General features: G+C 51.1%; 1 protein-coding gene across 1 annotated transcript in view; it reads right to left on the reverse strand.

The window, feature by feature from the left end:
* CCDC9 (coiled-coil domain containing 9) overlaps window positions 1–13,813 on the reverse strand; it is a 99,514-nt gene extending 85,701 nt beyond the window's left edge. The window contains exon 1 of the mRNA XM_089652007.1: window positions 13,734–13,813. The gene's annotated coding sequence lies outside the window, so the exon portion shown is untranslated. The remainder of the gene's footprint in view (window positions 1–13,733) is intronic.
* Window positions 13,814–15,903: the final 2,090 nt, after the last annotated feature.

Consider the following 15,903-nt stretch of genomic DNA (forward strand, 5'->3'; position numbering starts at 1 on the left):
ACACACTTAACAGCCTGGGTGGATGAATCTCCCCTGCCAGCTATTGTATTCAGCATGCTGCAACACACTACAGGGCATCAACATGCACTGTAGAGTATAAATTAAATGTCCTTTTGTTACATATCAACGAAGTTAAGAAAACAAAATTGTAAAAAAACAGCGCAGACCAGACCAGTGGACACTTAATGAATACCTACAGATGTGAATAGGCCATAACAGTATGCAAATGTATGGTTTGGTTGTGCAAGCTAATCCTCTAGGTTCCAGGTTTGGGCTGGATTTTGGGGGACTTACTTTGGTTTTGTTTACATTCTGCTGTCAGCGGGGAATGCAGAGTTGTTGCACTTCGAATGACAATTGTGCGGTCATGCAACACTGCCCATATGAAATTTTTAGCATTATTCTCACACAAATAGAGCTTTCTTTTGGTGGTATTTACTTGCCACTGGGTGTTTTATTTTTTGTGCTATAAACAAAAAAAATAGCAAAAAAAAAAAAAAAACCCCACAAAAAAGTGTCTTTGTTTCTATTATTATTATTATTACTACGAGTTTATATAGCGCCAAAGGGTTTGCTCAGCGCTGTACAATAGGGGGGACAATACATGGCACAGTACAACAACAACAAACAATGTACGAGGGGTAAGAGGGCCCTACTCTTACGAGCTTACAATCTAGGAGGGAGGGGGTAAAAGGTACAGTAGGAAGTGGCTGAGGGGGATGAAGTGGTGGGAGGAATGAGGGAGGATGGCCGTTAGGTGAGGGTGGGGTAGGCTTCCCTGAAGAGATGGGTTTTGAGGGAGCGCCTGAATGTGAATAGGGAAGGCGACAGTCTGATGGATTGGGGCAGTGAGTTCCAGAGGATGGGGGAGGACCTGGAGAAGTCCTGCAGTCGTGCATGGGAGGAGGAGACCAGGGAGCAGGATAGAAGGAGGTCCTGTGAGGAGCGAAGGGTACGGGTAGGGTGGTACTTGGTGATAAGGTTGGTGAGGTAGTCAGGGGCAGTGTTGTGAACGGCTTTGTAGGTCAGGGTTAGGAGTTTAAATTTGATGCGTTGGGCAATCGGGAGCCAGTGGAGGGAGAGGCAGAGGGGGGTGGCAGAGGTGGAGCGGGTGGTGAGGTGGATGAGTCTGGCAGCTGAGTTCAGGATGGTCTGGAGCGGGGAGAGCCTGCACTTGGGTAGGCCAGTGAGGAGGGAGTTGCAGTAGTCAAGGCGTGAGATGATGAGGGAGTGTACTAGAAGTTTGGTGGTGTCTGGGGTGAGGAAGGAGCGTATCTTGGCAATGTTGCGAAGATGGAGCCTGCATGTGTTTGTGAGTGATTTGACATGCGGTTGGAGGGAGAGGTTCGCGTCAAGAATGACGCCAAGGACTTTGGCTTGCGGGGCGGAAGTGATAGTGGAGTTGTTGGTGATGATGGATAGGATGGGGGGGGGTGTTGGCAGGGGGAAAGACGAGAAGCTCGGTTTTGGAGAGGTTGAGCTTGAGGAAGTGTAGCGACATCCAGTCTGAGATGTCATTTAGGAGGTGAGTGATGCGGGCGGAGATAGTGGGGGTGAGGTGAGGGGTGGAGAGGTAGATTTGGGTGTTGTCAGCATAGAGGTGATAGTTGAAGCCGTGAGATTGTATGAGTTTGCCCAGGGAGGAGGTGTAGATGGAGAAGAGAAGGGGTCCAAGGACAGAGCCTTGGGGGACCCCAACAGAGAGGGGGAGGGAGGGGGAGGTGGCACCATTGTAGGTGACACTGAAGGAGCGTCGGGATAGGTAGGATGAGAACCAAGAGAGAGCAGTATCTCCGATGCCAAGGGAGAGTAGTTTATTAAGGAGGAGGGGGTGGTCAACTGTGTCGAAGGCCGCAGAGAGGTCCAGGAGAAGGAGGACAGAGTAGTCGCCCTTGGCTTTGGCGTTGAGTAGGTCGTTAGTGTGATGGATAAACAGGTAATTTTTCTCCTTCACTGATGTGCGTTGATGAGGCTGCACTGACGATGCTGCACTGATATGCAACGATGGGCACTGATAGGAGGCACTACTAGGCAATTGTGGGCGGCACTGCAATTGTCAGAGGATGGATAGGCACTGATGATCAGTGTGAGGAAAGTACAGCTGAAAACCGGCAACTGTATTTACCCGCTGATCTGCGGTGTCGTTGGACACAGCTGATCACGTGGTAAAAGGTCACTGTGATTGGCCTTTTACCACATCACGTGATCAGCTGTGTCTGTAGGACACAGCTATCACTGAGATCGCCAAAGGTGTGCGGAAGGAAGTCATATGATGCCCTCCCAGAACTGGACAACCATGCTGTAGCTGTCATTCAGCTATAGCGTGGTTGGCAAGTGGTTAATAACCATATAGCTATAAATTGCAAAGAAAGTCACATACACTATACTGCCAAAAGTATTGGGATGCCTTCCTTTACACCCACATGAACTTTAATGGCATCTCAGTCTTAGTCCATAGGTTTCAATAATGAGTTGGTCCACCCTCTGCTGCTATAACAGCTTCAACTCTTCAGGGAAGGCTGTTCTCAAGGATTAGGAGTGTGTCTATGGGAATGTTTGACCATTCTTCCAGAAGCACATTTGTGAGGTCAGGCACAGATGTTGGACGAGAAGGCCTGACTCGCAGTCTCCGCTCTAATTCACCCCAAAGGTGTTCTATCGGGTTGAGGTCAGGACTCTATGCAGGCCAGTCAAGTTCCTCCACCCCAAACTCTCTCATCCATGTCTTCAATGGACTTTGCTTTGTGCACTGGTATGCAGTCACATTGGAACAGGAAGGGGCCATCAAATTGTTCCCACAAAGTTGGAAACATGAAATTGTCCAAAACGTTTTGGTATGCTGGCGCCTTAAGAGTTTCCTTCACTGGAACTAAGGGGCCAAGCCCAACCCCTGAAAAACAACCACACACCATAATCCCCCCTCCAAACGTTACACAATGCAGTCAGGCAAGTACCATTCTGGAAACCGCCAAACCCAGACACATCCATCGGACTGCAAGACAGAGAAGCACGATTCTTCACTCCAGAGAACACATCTGCACTGCTCTAGAGTCCAGTGGCAGCATGCTTTACACCATTGCACTTGGTGATGTAAGGCTTGGATGCAGCAGCTCGGCCATGGAAACCCATTCCATGAAGCTTTCTACGCAGTGTGGTTGTGCTTATCTGAAGGCAACAAGAAGTTTGGAGGTCTTTAGCTACTGACTCTGCAGACAATTGGTCACTTCTGCACACTGTGCTTTTCAGCATGCGCTGACCCCACTCTGTCATGTTACGTGGCCTACTACTTCGTGGCCGAGTTGCTTTTGTTCCCAGTTGCTTCCACTTTGTTATAATACCACTAATAGTTGGCTGTGGAAAATTTAGTAGCAAGGAATTTTCACAGATGAACCTATTGCACAGGTGGCAACCTATTACAGTACCAAGCTTGAATTCACTGAGCTCCTGAGAGCGACCCATTCTTTCACAAATGTTTGTAGAAGCAGTCTGCACGCCTAGGTGCTTAATTTTATACACCTATGGCCATGGAGGTGATTGGAACACCTGAATCTAATGATTTGGAGGGCTAGCCCAATACTTTTGGCAATATAGTATATTTATATTCTAAAATACTGTACCACTTCAAAAAAGTGCATGCTGTATTTAGTGGATTTTTTTTTTTTTTTACACTATAGTATTCATAACATTTTTGGAAAATACTGCATCAGCTGTTCTCACTCTATTCTTGTGCGGCGTTTTGTAGTGAATTGAGCCCGCTGACCATCCATGTGCAGCTGCCCCCCAGCCCCCCCAATACCCATCTCGATTCAGTGATGTGCACAAGAGCCTCAGCTCTCCGGGGACAGTCCCTCCTTATTGCCATTGGCTCCCACTGCTGTCAATCACAGCCAGTGAGCCAATAGGGATAGAGTGGGGGGCACGGCTGAGCCACACTGTTTGTGAACACACAGATCAGAGGCTCAGGAACGAGCCTGCTTGGGTGCCCCCATAGCAAGTAGCTTGATTTGGAGGCAGGGGCCAAGAGCACCAGCAGGTTACCCAGGAAGAGGAGGATCGGGGCTACTCTGTGCAAAACCAATGCACAGATCAAGTATGACATGTTAGACATTTTTTTTTAAAATAAAATAACAAACTGCTTGCAGACCAGCCACAGTATATATATATACGTGATTTTGCATTTCAGGTAGAGGGAGTGCGCGAGCGCCCTACCCGCGCCACCAATCGCAACTGTGGGTGTCAATCACCAAGTCCCAGCTGGTGATTACCCGCAGGAGACCGGCAATTGTTTTCAATGCAGCTCTCCTCCCTGTCAGTTTGAGCACACTGATCCGGATGGATGAGCTCAGCCTTAACCCATACCTCCCCAGTGCCATTAGTACAGAGTCAGTGTTTTTTTTTTGCACTGATCACTGTATTGGTGTCACTGGGGACGTCAGTGACCCCAAGTCAGTTCCCCCCAGTGTCAGAATGTCCACTGCAGTCCCGCCACAAGTTGCTGATCGACGCCATTAGTATAAAAAAATAATTCCAGTATATATACCACCATTTGTAGATGCTATAACTTTCATGTAAACCAATTAATTTACATGTATTGGGATTTTTTTTTAGCAAAAGACATGTCGCAAAAAACATGTTGGCCTAAATTTGATTTATACTGGACATGTTTTATAGCAAAAAGTCCAAAATATTGTTTCTCTAAATTGTCGGTCTTTTATTGTATAGCGCAAAGAAAAAAGACAAAAAAAAAAAAAAAAGCACACCACACAGAACAGGCAATCAAATTCCACTGAAAGAAAGCTCAATTCATAGGGGAAAAAAAAAAAAAAAAAAAAAAGACGTAAATTTAATTTTGGTGCAGCTAATTGTCAGTTAAAATAACGCACCGCCGTAACACAAACCGCTTCTGTAACCGCTTTATGAGCGCCCTATAGCAGAAATACTGCTACAGGGCGGCACGGGTGCGCAATATCACGTATATATACTTTATTCACGCTCCCTTGGATTTCACACCCATCCCAGATAGTGTCATATTGCCCTCCAGTACACCAGTAATCACATTTAACCCGAACGGATCAATATCTTTGATCAGATCAGCACTATACCAGTGCTCACATTAGTATAGTGTCCCCAAAAATGCAGTGTTAGCAGGATTGATCCCAGCACCTGCATTTATCCCCTACGCTTACCCCTCTCCCCTTCTCCCCCAACAAGTGCAGTGTCAGTAGGTCACTGTCACTTTATACATTGCACACAAAATCGCAGTGTTCGCAGAATCAGGCCTGATCTCTGTTAGCACTTGCCGGTAAATTTTGATGACTCTCATATGCAGTAGAGTGCCAGTACTAGTGCCACGCTACCTTTCAGTGAACTGGTGATCACCAGCGGCCTAGTACATCCTGGTCTTTCACATACCAGCACTGCAGTATCACTTGGTGACATAGCGAGTCCATAAGTGCAGTACAAGCTGGTGCGAAGGCGAGCACAAGTGTCCCGCAACCACCAAGAATTCACACACAGGCCTGTAGAGCCCCTAATATCCTTCCAGATGTGCTTGCAGTGTGCCACTATTTAGACATTTGTACAATCTTGGAACTGGCGCATGTGGCACCGTGCAACCTAATGTGTGCCCACCATAAGTGGGTGGATGAAGGTTTGTATATTCTAATGGTGGGAATCCCGCACAGTTTCCCTCTTTTTTTTCCCCCATTCAGCACACAGGCTGCATAAAAAAAAAAAAAAAAAAACAAAACATAGCATATATACCCAGCAAAGACCAGCGACGTACTGGTACATCACTGGACTTCGAATGCTTATACCAGGATTATGCCTACAGCTGCAAGCATCATTCTGGTGTAGTTTTTTTCAGCCAGCGATCCTCTTTCATGTAAAAGCAATCTTAGTGGCTAATTAGCTTCAGGATTGCTTTTACAAGCAGTGGGAGATTATGCCCCCCCTCCCCCCGCTGCCTTCCACGGTACTTCTCGGGCAGTCCCGTGCCATCGGGGGAACCTGAGAATGCAGCCAGTGTTTCTGCCAGCTGACCATAGAGCTGATTGGAGACCAGAATGGTGCCAATCATCTCTATAGCCTAAGAAATCGGAAGCTACGAGCATTTCATCACTTCAGTTTCGCAGCATATAAACAGCACCATTTGTAAATTGGGAAAGCATCTGATTGCACCGATCTTGGCTTGATTAGATAATGTAAGGGCAGAAGAGATAGCTAGAGTCTGATAGACCCCAGATTTCTCAAAAAAGAATACATGACAATGCCTGATGAAGTTATAGGGAATATTTGCGTTCCCTGTGATAGCATTAAAAGTGATAAAAAAAAAAAAAATCACCCTTGTGCCCGCCCCGCGCACACCTGTGTACGCAAGATTGACCCTATATCGGTATGTAAACAGCGGCTGCACCATGCATGTGAGGTACCGCCGTGAACATCAAATCAAGGGCACTAATTCTAACACTAGACTTTCTCTGTAAATCTAAAATGGTAGCTTGTAAAGGCTTTTAAAATGTTGCCTATGGATATTAAAAACGTATGCAGTTTGTCGCCATTGCATGGGGCATGCAAAGTTTTAAAGCATGTCATGTTTGGTATCTATTTACTTGGCATACCATCATCTTTCATATTTTACAAAATAATTGGCCAATATATTGTGTTTTTGTGCTTTAAAGAAATAAAACATTTTTTTTATTAATTGTGTTTGAAGGAAAAAAAAATATATATATCATTTAAATTACAACTTTGAGTAAAAAAATAATTATATATATTTTTTTTTTTTTGTCATTTTCCAGAAACTTGTGGGAGAAAAAAAAAAAAAAATCTTCCATGGACTCAATATGCCTCTGAGCAGATAGCTTAGGGTGTGTACTTTCCGAAAAGGGGTCATTTGGGGGTGTTTGTACTATTCTGGTATTTTAGCACCTCAAGAAATGTGATGAGCAGTCAGAAAGTAAAAGCTGTGTAAATTCCATTATCTATACCATTGTTTGTAGACGCTATAACTTTCACACAAAAGCAATCAATATACACTTATTGGGATTTTTTTTTACCAAAAACATGTAGCAGAATACATTTTGGCCTAAATTTATAACCAACTTTGAGGTTACTATATATTTTTTATAGCCGAAAGTAAAAAATATTGTTTTGCTTCAAAATATTCGGTATTATTTTTGTTTATAGTGGGAAAACTAAAAAGGTGCACAGGTGATCAAATACCACCGAAAGAAAGCTCTATTTGTGTGAAAAAAAAAAAAGGATGAAAATTTCCTTTGGGTACAGCATTGCATGACCACACAATTATCAGTTGAATTAGTGCAGCACCGAGTAGCAAAAAAGAGGCCTGGTCATTAACGGGGGTAAATCCTCTGGAGGGCAAGTGGTTAATGTCACTTTAACAAACTGACCTTTTTCTATTCTAGCTTCTGCAGGCATCACTAGGCTGATAGAAAGGTCCTAGGCCAGTGATGACGAACCTTTTAGAGACCGAGTGCCTAAACCAACCCAAAACCCACTTATTTAATCGCAAAGTGCCAACACTGCAATTAAACCGGAATACTGAGGTATTAGTTTAGAAAAAATAACCCATACGTTAACATTTGTCTTAAAAGAAAAACACAATAACAGAAATTCCACTGACCACCAGCACACACAGAGGGGGGGGCAAACCTCCACCGACCACCAGCACGCACAGAGGGGGGGGCAAACCTCCACCGACCACCAGCACGCACAGAGGGGGGGGCAAACCTCCACCGACCACCAGCACGCACAGAGGGGGGGGCAAACCTCCACCGACCACCAGCACGCACAGAGGGGGGGGCAAACCTCCACCGACCACCAGCACGCACAGAGGGGGGGGGCAAACCTCCACCGACCACCAGCACGCACAGAGGGGGGCAAACCTCCACCGACCACCAGCACGCACAGAGGGGGGCAAACCTCCACCGACCACCAGCACGCACAGAGGGGGGCAAACCTCCACCGACCACCAGCACGCACAGAGGGGGGCAAACCTCCACCGACCACCAGCACGCACAGAGGGGGGCAAACCTCCACCGACCACCAGCACGCACAGAGGGGGGCAAACCTCCACCGACCACCAGCACGCACAGAGGGGGGCAAACCTCCACCGACCACCAGCACGCACAGAGGAGGGCAAACCTCCACCGACCACCAGCACACACAGAGGGGGGGGGGGCAAACCTTCACAGACCACCAGCACACACAGAGGGGGGGCAAACCTTCACCGACCAACAGCACACACAGAGGGGGGGGGGCAAACCTTCACCGACCACCAGCACACACAGAGGGGGGGGCAAACCTTCACCGACCACCAGCACACACAGAGGGGGGCAAACCTTCACCGACCACCAGCACGCACAGAGGGGGGGGCAAACCTTCACCGACCACCAGCACGCACAGAGGGGGGGGGCAAACCTCCACCGACCACCAGCACGCACAGAGGGGGGCAAACCTCCACCGACCACCAGCACGCACAGAGGGGGGCAAACCTCCACCGACCACCAGCACGCACAGAGGGGGGCAAACCTCCACCGACCACCAGCACGCACAGAGGGGGGGCAAACCTTCACAGACCAACAGCACGCACAGAGGGGGGGGCAAACCTTCACCGACCACCAGCACGCACAGAGGGGGGGCAAACCTTCACCGACCACCAGCACGCACAGAGGGGGGGCAAACCTTCACCGACCACCAGCACGCACAGAGGGGGGGCAAACCTTCACCGACCACCAGCACACACAGAGGGGGGGCAAACCTTCACCGACCACCAGCACACACAGAGGGGGGGCAAACCTTCACCGACCACCAGCACACACAGAGGGGGGGGGGGCAAACCTTCACCGACCACCAGCACACACAGAGGGGGGGGGCAAACCTTCACCGACCACCAGCACACACAGAGGGGGGGGGGCAAACCTTCACCGACCACCAGCACACACAGAGGGGGGGGGGCAAACCTTCACCGACCACCAGCACACACAGAGGGGGGGGGGCAAACCTTCACCGACCACCAGCACACACAGAGGGGGGGGGGCAAACCTTCACCGACCACCAGCACACACAGAGGGGGGGGGGGCAAACCTTCACCGACCACCAGCACACACAGAGGGGGGGGGGCAAACCTTCACCGACCACCAGCACACACAGAGGGGGGGGGGCAAACCTTCACCGACCACCAGCACACACAGAGGGGGGGGGGCAAACCTTCACCGACCACCAGCACACACAGAGGGGGGGGGGCAAACCTTCACCGACCACCAGCACACACAGAGGGGGGGGGGCAAACCTTCACCGACCACCAGCACACACAGAGGGGGGGGGCAAACCTTCACCGACCACCAGCACACACAGAGGGGGGGGGCAAACCTTCACCGACCACCAGCACACACAGAGGGGGGGGGCAAACCTTCACCGACCACCAGCACACACAGAGGGGGGGGGCAAACCTTCACCGACCACCAGCACACACAGAGGGGGGGGGCAAACCTTCACCGACCACCAGCACACACAGAGGGGGGGGGCAAACCTTCACCGACCACCAGCACACACAGAGGGGGGGGGGGGGCAAACCTTCACCGACCACCAGCACACACAGAGGGGGGGGGGGGCAAACCTTCACCGACCACCAGCACACACAGAGGGGGGGGGCAAACCTTCACCGACCACCAGCACGCACAGAGGGGGGGGGCAAACCTTCACCGACCACCAGCACGCACAGAGGGGGGCAAACCTCCACCGACCACCAGCACACACAGAGGAGGGCAAACCTTCACCGACCAACAGCACACACAGAGGGGGGGGCAAACCTTCACCGACCAACAGCACACACAGAGGGGGGGGCAAACCTTCACCGACCAACAGCACACACAGAGGGGGGGGCAAACCTTCACCGACCAACAGCACACACAGAGGGGGGGGCAAACCTTCACCGACCAACAGCACACACAGAGGGGGGGGGGGGCAAACCTTCACCGACCACCAGCACACACAGAGGGGGGGCAAACCTTCACCGACCACCAGCACACACAGAGGGGGGGGCAAACCTTCACCGACCAACAGCACACACAGAGGGGGGGGCAAACCTTCACCGACCAACAGCACACACAGAGGGGGGGGCAAACCTTCACCGACCACCAGCACACACAGAGGGGGGGGGGGCAAACCTTCACCGACCACCAGCACACACAGAGGGGGGGGGGGCAAACCTTCACCGACCACCAGCACACACAGAGGGGGGGGCAAACCTTCACCGACCACCAGCACACACAGAGGGGGGGGCAAACCTCCACCGACCACCAGCACGCACAGAGGGGGGCAAACCTCCACCGACCACCAGCACGCACAGAGGGGGGCAAACCTCCACCGACCACCAGCACGCACAGAGGGGGGGGGGGGCAAACCTTCACCGACCACCAGCACACACAGAGGGGGGGGGGGCAAACCTTCACCGACCACCAGCACACACAGAGGGGGGGGGCAAACCTTCACCGACCACCAGCACACACAGAGGGGGGGGGGCAAACCTTCACCGACCACCAGCACACACAGAGGGGGGGGGCAAACCTTCACCGACCACCAGCACACACAGAGGGGGGGGGGGCAAACCTTCACCGACCACCAGCACACACAGAGGGGGGGGGGCAAACCTTCACCGACCACCAGCACACACAGAGGGGGGGGCAAACCTTCACCGACCACCAGCACACACAGAGGGGGGGGGCAAACCTTCACCGACCACCAGCACACACAGAGGGGGGGGGCAAACCTTCACCGACCACCAGCACACACAGAGGGGGGGGGCAAACCTTCACCGACCACCAGCACACACAGAGGGGGGGGGCAAACTTTCACCGACCACCAGCACACACAGAGGGGGGGGGCAAACCTTCACCGACCACCAGCACACACAGAGGGGGGGGCAAACCTTCACCGACCACCAGCACACACAGAGGGGGGGGGCAAACCTTCACCGACCACCAGCACACACAGAGGGGGGGGGGCAAACCTTCACCGACCACCAGCACACACAGAGGGGGGGGGCAAACCTTCACCGACCACCAGCACACACAGAGGGGGGGGGGGGGCAAACCTTCACCGACCACCAGCACACACAGAGGGGGGGGGGGGCAAACCTTCACCGACCACCAGCACACACAGAGGGGGGGGGGGGCAAACCTTCACCGACCACCAGCACACACAGAGGGGGGGGGGGGGCAAACCTTCACCGACCACCAGCACACACAGAGGGGGGGGGGCAGACCTTCACCGACCACCAGCACACACAGAGGGGGGGGGGGCAAACCTTCACCGACCACCAGCACACACAGAGGGGGGGGGGGGGGCAAACCTTCACCGACCACCAGCACACACAGAGGGGGGGGGGGGCAAACCTTCACCGACCACCAGCACACACAGGGGGGGGGGGGCAAACCTTCACCGACCACCAGCACACACAGAGGGGGGGGGGGCAAACCTTCACCGACCACCAGCACACACAGAGGGGGGGGGGGCAAACCTTCACCGACCACCAGCACACACAGAGGGGGGGGGGGGCAAACCTTCACCGACCACCAGCACACACAGAGGGGGGGGGGGGCAAACCTTCACCGACCACCAGCACACACAGAGGGGGGGGGGGGCAAACCTTCACCGACCACCAGCACACACAGGGGGGGGGGGCAAACCTTCACCGACCACCAGCACACACAGAGGGGGGGGGGCAAACCTTCACCGACCACCAGCACACACAGAGGGGGGGGGGCAAACCTTCACCGACCACCAGCACACACAGAGGGGGGGGGGCAAACCTTCACCGACCACCAGCACACACAGAGGGGGGGGGGCAAACCTTCACCGACCACCAGCACACACAGAGGGGGGGGGGGCAAACCTCCACCGACCACCAGCACACACAGAGGGGGGGGGCAAACCTCCACCGACCACCAGCACACACAGAGGGGGGGGCAAACCTCCACCGACCACCAGCACACACAGAGGGGGGGGCAAACCTCCACCGACCACCAGCACACACAGAGGGGGGGGGGGCAAACCTCCACCGACCACCAGCACACACAGAGGGGGGGGGGCAAACCTCCACCGACCACCAGCACACACAGAGGGGGGGGGGCAAACCTCCACCGACCACCAGCACACACAGAGGGGGGGGGGCAAACCTCCACCGACCACCAGCACACACAGAGGGGGGGGGGGGCAAACCTCCACCGACCACCAGCACACACAGAGGGGGCAAACCTCCACCGACCACCAGCACACACAGAGGGGGGGGGCAAACCTCCACCGACCACCAGCACACAGAGGGGGGGGGGGCAAACCTTCACCGACCACCAGCACACAGAGGGGGGCAAACCTCCACTGACCACAAGCTAAAAATCTTGTGCTAATAAGAGTGAATGTAGTAAAACTCACAGCCAGTCCAATATATATATATATATCCTTGGCAGCACACCGACCAGCAATGCGAAAGCTCGAAAGAGCAGCAGCTAAGGCAGCAATGGGCAAACTACGGCCCGGCGGACCTTTTAATCCGGCCCGCGGAGCTAGGCTCCCGCTAGGCTCCTCTCAGAGTCCGCCCTGAAGATCAGTGTAGCATGAAAACCTGTCCCCCTCGACATATCTGTGCATGTGCCGGAGATCGCCGATCGGCTGCTAATGCCTGAAACTGGCACATGCGCAGATACGTCGAGGGGGACAGATCCTCATAGTGGACAGATTTTCATGCTACACCGGAACGGCGAAAGGAACGCGCGGAGCAAAGGTAAGTGAATTGACACAGGGGGGACTTGGGGACTTAATATGGGGGATGAATTACTATGTGGGGGATGAATTACTATGTGGGGGATGAATTACTATGTGCGGGATGAATTACTATGTGCGGGATGAATTACTATGTGCGGGATGAATTACTATGTGGGGGATGAATTACTATGTGCGGGATGAATTACTATGTGGGGGATGAATTACTATGTGGGGGATGAATTACTATGTGGGGGATGAATTACTATGCTTACTATGGGGGAATATTACTATACTTACTATGGATGACACATACACATCATTCATCTACTCTTGGTCCGGCCCCCGGGGTCCACTATATGAACCCATTGCGGCCCTCAAGTCAAAAAGTTTGCCCACCCCTGAGCTAAGGAGTCTGGCACCGCTACTCCTTTCTGAGCATGCGCATGGCTCCTATGTGTGCGGTTTGCCCATGCTCGGCTGCTGGGGCAACTTGGCTCGTGTTGCCAACAGAGAGGGATCTGTGGACACACGTGCCATAGGTTCCCCACCACCATCCTAAGCAAAGTACACTTGGTATCACTCCATCTGGGACACGAGGCGGCGCTACAAAGAAAGCATAGGCTTGGGCGACTCGTTTCCTCCACTGCCGACTCCATGCATTCTGATGCTCTAGGACTGCGGGGTGCAGTCGGGTGCGGCACCCCGCGATCTGGGCTTGTCAACCCACCATCACATAGCTTGAGGCCACAGGCTAAGCACCCCTAACATGTAATGACTGCCCCTCCACACCACAGTGCCTTGTTACCCAGCAATGCCTGTGTTATGTATTTATTGTGGACATGTATGATCACAGCCAATATAAACTACACCGCTTCCAGCCCATCACACACATTATTTGGGGTCCCAGACATGTACCGCCACTGCCATACTCACAGCTGATCACCGCTTACCGTTCCTCCCAAGGATAATCCTCTCTCTCCTGCAGCTGGACTCCGACTTCCGAATTTACACACGCTTCTTCCTGTCTCAGCTACGCCCACCGTTCGTCAGCACGCTGCGTAGGAATGGTAGGCTGACGGCGGGAGGCGCGGAGGAAGTGGATCCGCCCATCTAAGGGCAGGTTAGCCGAGACGGTCCTTTTTGTTGTGGGCTGTGTATTCCAGTCACAGGGTAAGAGCTGTGTCAGGTGGTTGCCTATGCGCGGTGTATATACAAAGCTAATGTCTGAGGAAAGGGCTGACACGTTTATTCAGTAATTGCATCGTTAGTGGAGATGTGAGGTATGACCTAAGGCAAATCTGTATTAGTTTTTGATAGAGGGACTAGAAGCCCTGATTTCATTGCTGCTTGTGTCCCCATTCGGGAGATTCGCCTTTTGTATTGGACCTGGTGAATGTTCTCACTGAAAGTAAATGAAAAGTCCAAGTTTTACGTGGTCACCCAAACATAAATAGAGGGGAAATCTTCCAATGGGGACACTAGTACTGGTGATCAGGGGTTATCTGTCTTCAGAGGGATTTTCTCTCACTTCCGGTTTTGGCTATGGGACAGGAAGTGAAGGGACGTCCCCTCAGTGGGGGTTATAACCCTACTTTGCCCAAAAACTTAAAAAAAAATTTTGCTTTCAATTCTACTTTAAATTCTTGGGGCTATATTGCTATTAACAATACCTTCACCTTTGCAAAAACAATACCTATGCAGGTAAGTAATGTCTGTAGATATAAAAAAAACTGTGCAGCTCTGACTAAAGTTGAATAATGGCCTTGCTATTGGTGTAGGCCTTTTACATCCTCCCTCACTGACTGGCATACTCCCAGGATGTTACTAAGGGAGGCCTAGGCATTACTGCTCACCTCCACCTTCACAGGAGTGAGCTTTTTCTCTGAATCAGACTCCCTCACATGCTCTCTCTCTCCCCTGATGCAGTAGCTTTGAGCTCAGTGTCTGGAAACTCACCCCTGTGATGGTGGAGGTGAGCAGTAATGGCTAGGCCTCTTTTAGCAATGTCTTGGGAGTATTCCAGTCAGGCTTCATGAGGTACATAAATGACCTATAGGACAGCATTCAGTTTTAACCACTTGCCCTCCAGAGGATTTACCCCCCCCCCCCCCTTCCTGACCAGGCCATTTTTTTTTTTACGGCGCTGCGTTAACTGCCAACTGTGCTGTCATGCAACACTATACATAAATGAAATTTATGTCCTTTTTTTCCAACAAATAGAGCTTTCTTTCAATGGTATTTGATCACCTGTGCACTTTTTATTTTTTGCACTATAAACAAAAAAAGACAGAAAATTTTGAAAAAAAAAGATTTTTTTACTTTTGGCTATAAAAAATATATAGTAAACTCAAAGGTAGTCATAAATGTAGGCCAAAATGTATTCTGCTAAAAAAAATCCCAATACATGTAAATTAATTGTTTTGTGTGAAAGTTATAGCTTCTACAAACTATGGTATAGATATTGGAATTTACGCCATTTTTTGCTATACAGCGCTGCACTAGTTTGACAATTGTGCGGTCATGCAATGCTGTACATAAATGAAATTTATGTCCTTTTTCCCACAAATTGAGCTTTCTTTTGGTGGTATTTGATCACCTCTGGGTTTTTGGGGGTTTTTTTTGCATTATAAACAAAAAAAGACTGAACATTTTGGAAAAAAAAAAACAATATTTTCTAATTTCTGTCAAAAAATATCCAATAAACTCAAATTTCATCATAACTTTAGGCCAAAATATACTTTGCTACATGTCTTTGGTGAAAAAAATCCCAATAACTGCATATTCATTGGTTTGTGTGAAAGTTCTAGCATCTACAAACTGTGGTATAGATACTGGAATTTACACAATGTTTACTTCCTGACTACTTATCACATTTCTTGAGGTACTAAAATACCAGGGCAGTACAAACACCCCCAAATGACCCCTATTCGGAAAGTAGACACCCTAAACTATTTTTTTTTACACAAAGTTGTCTCTTAAATGATATATTAATCACACATGCCATGGGTATACACACCAAAATACATGCTGCTACTTCTACCAAGTATGGGGATACCACTTATGTGAGACTTTCTGGAAGCCTAGCCACATACAGGAGCCTAAAATCCAATGACCACTTTG

The sequence above is a fragment of the Staurois parvus genome, unplaced genomic scaffold, assembly GCF_062004578.1.
Source record: "Staurois parvus isolate SC_StPar_1 unplaced genomic scaffold, SC_StPar_1.0 ptg000668l, whole genome shotgun sequence".
Taxonomy (NCBI): domain Eukaryota; kingdom Metazoa; phylum Chordata; class Amphibia; order Anura; family Ranidae; genus Staurois; species Staurois parvus.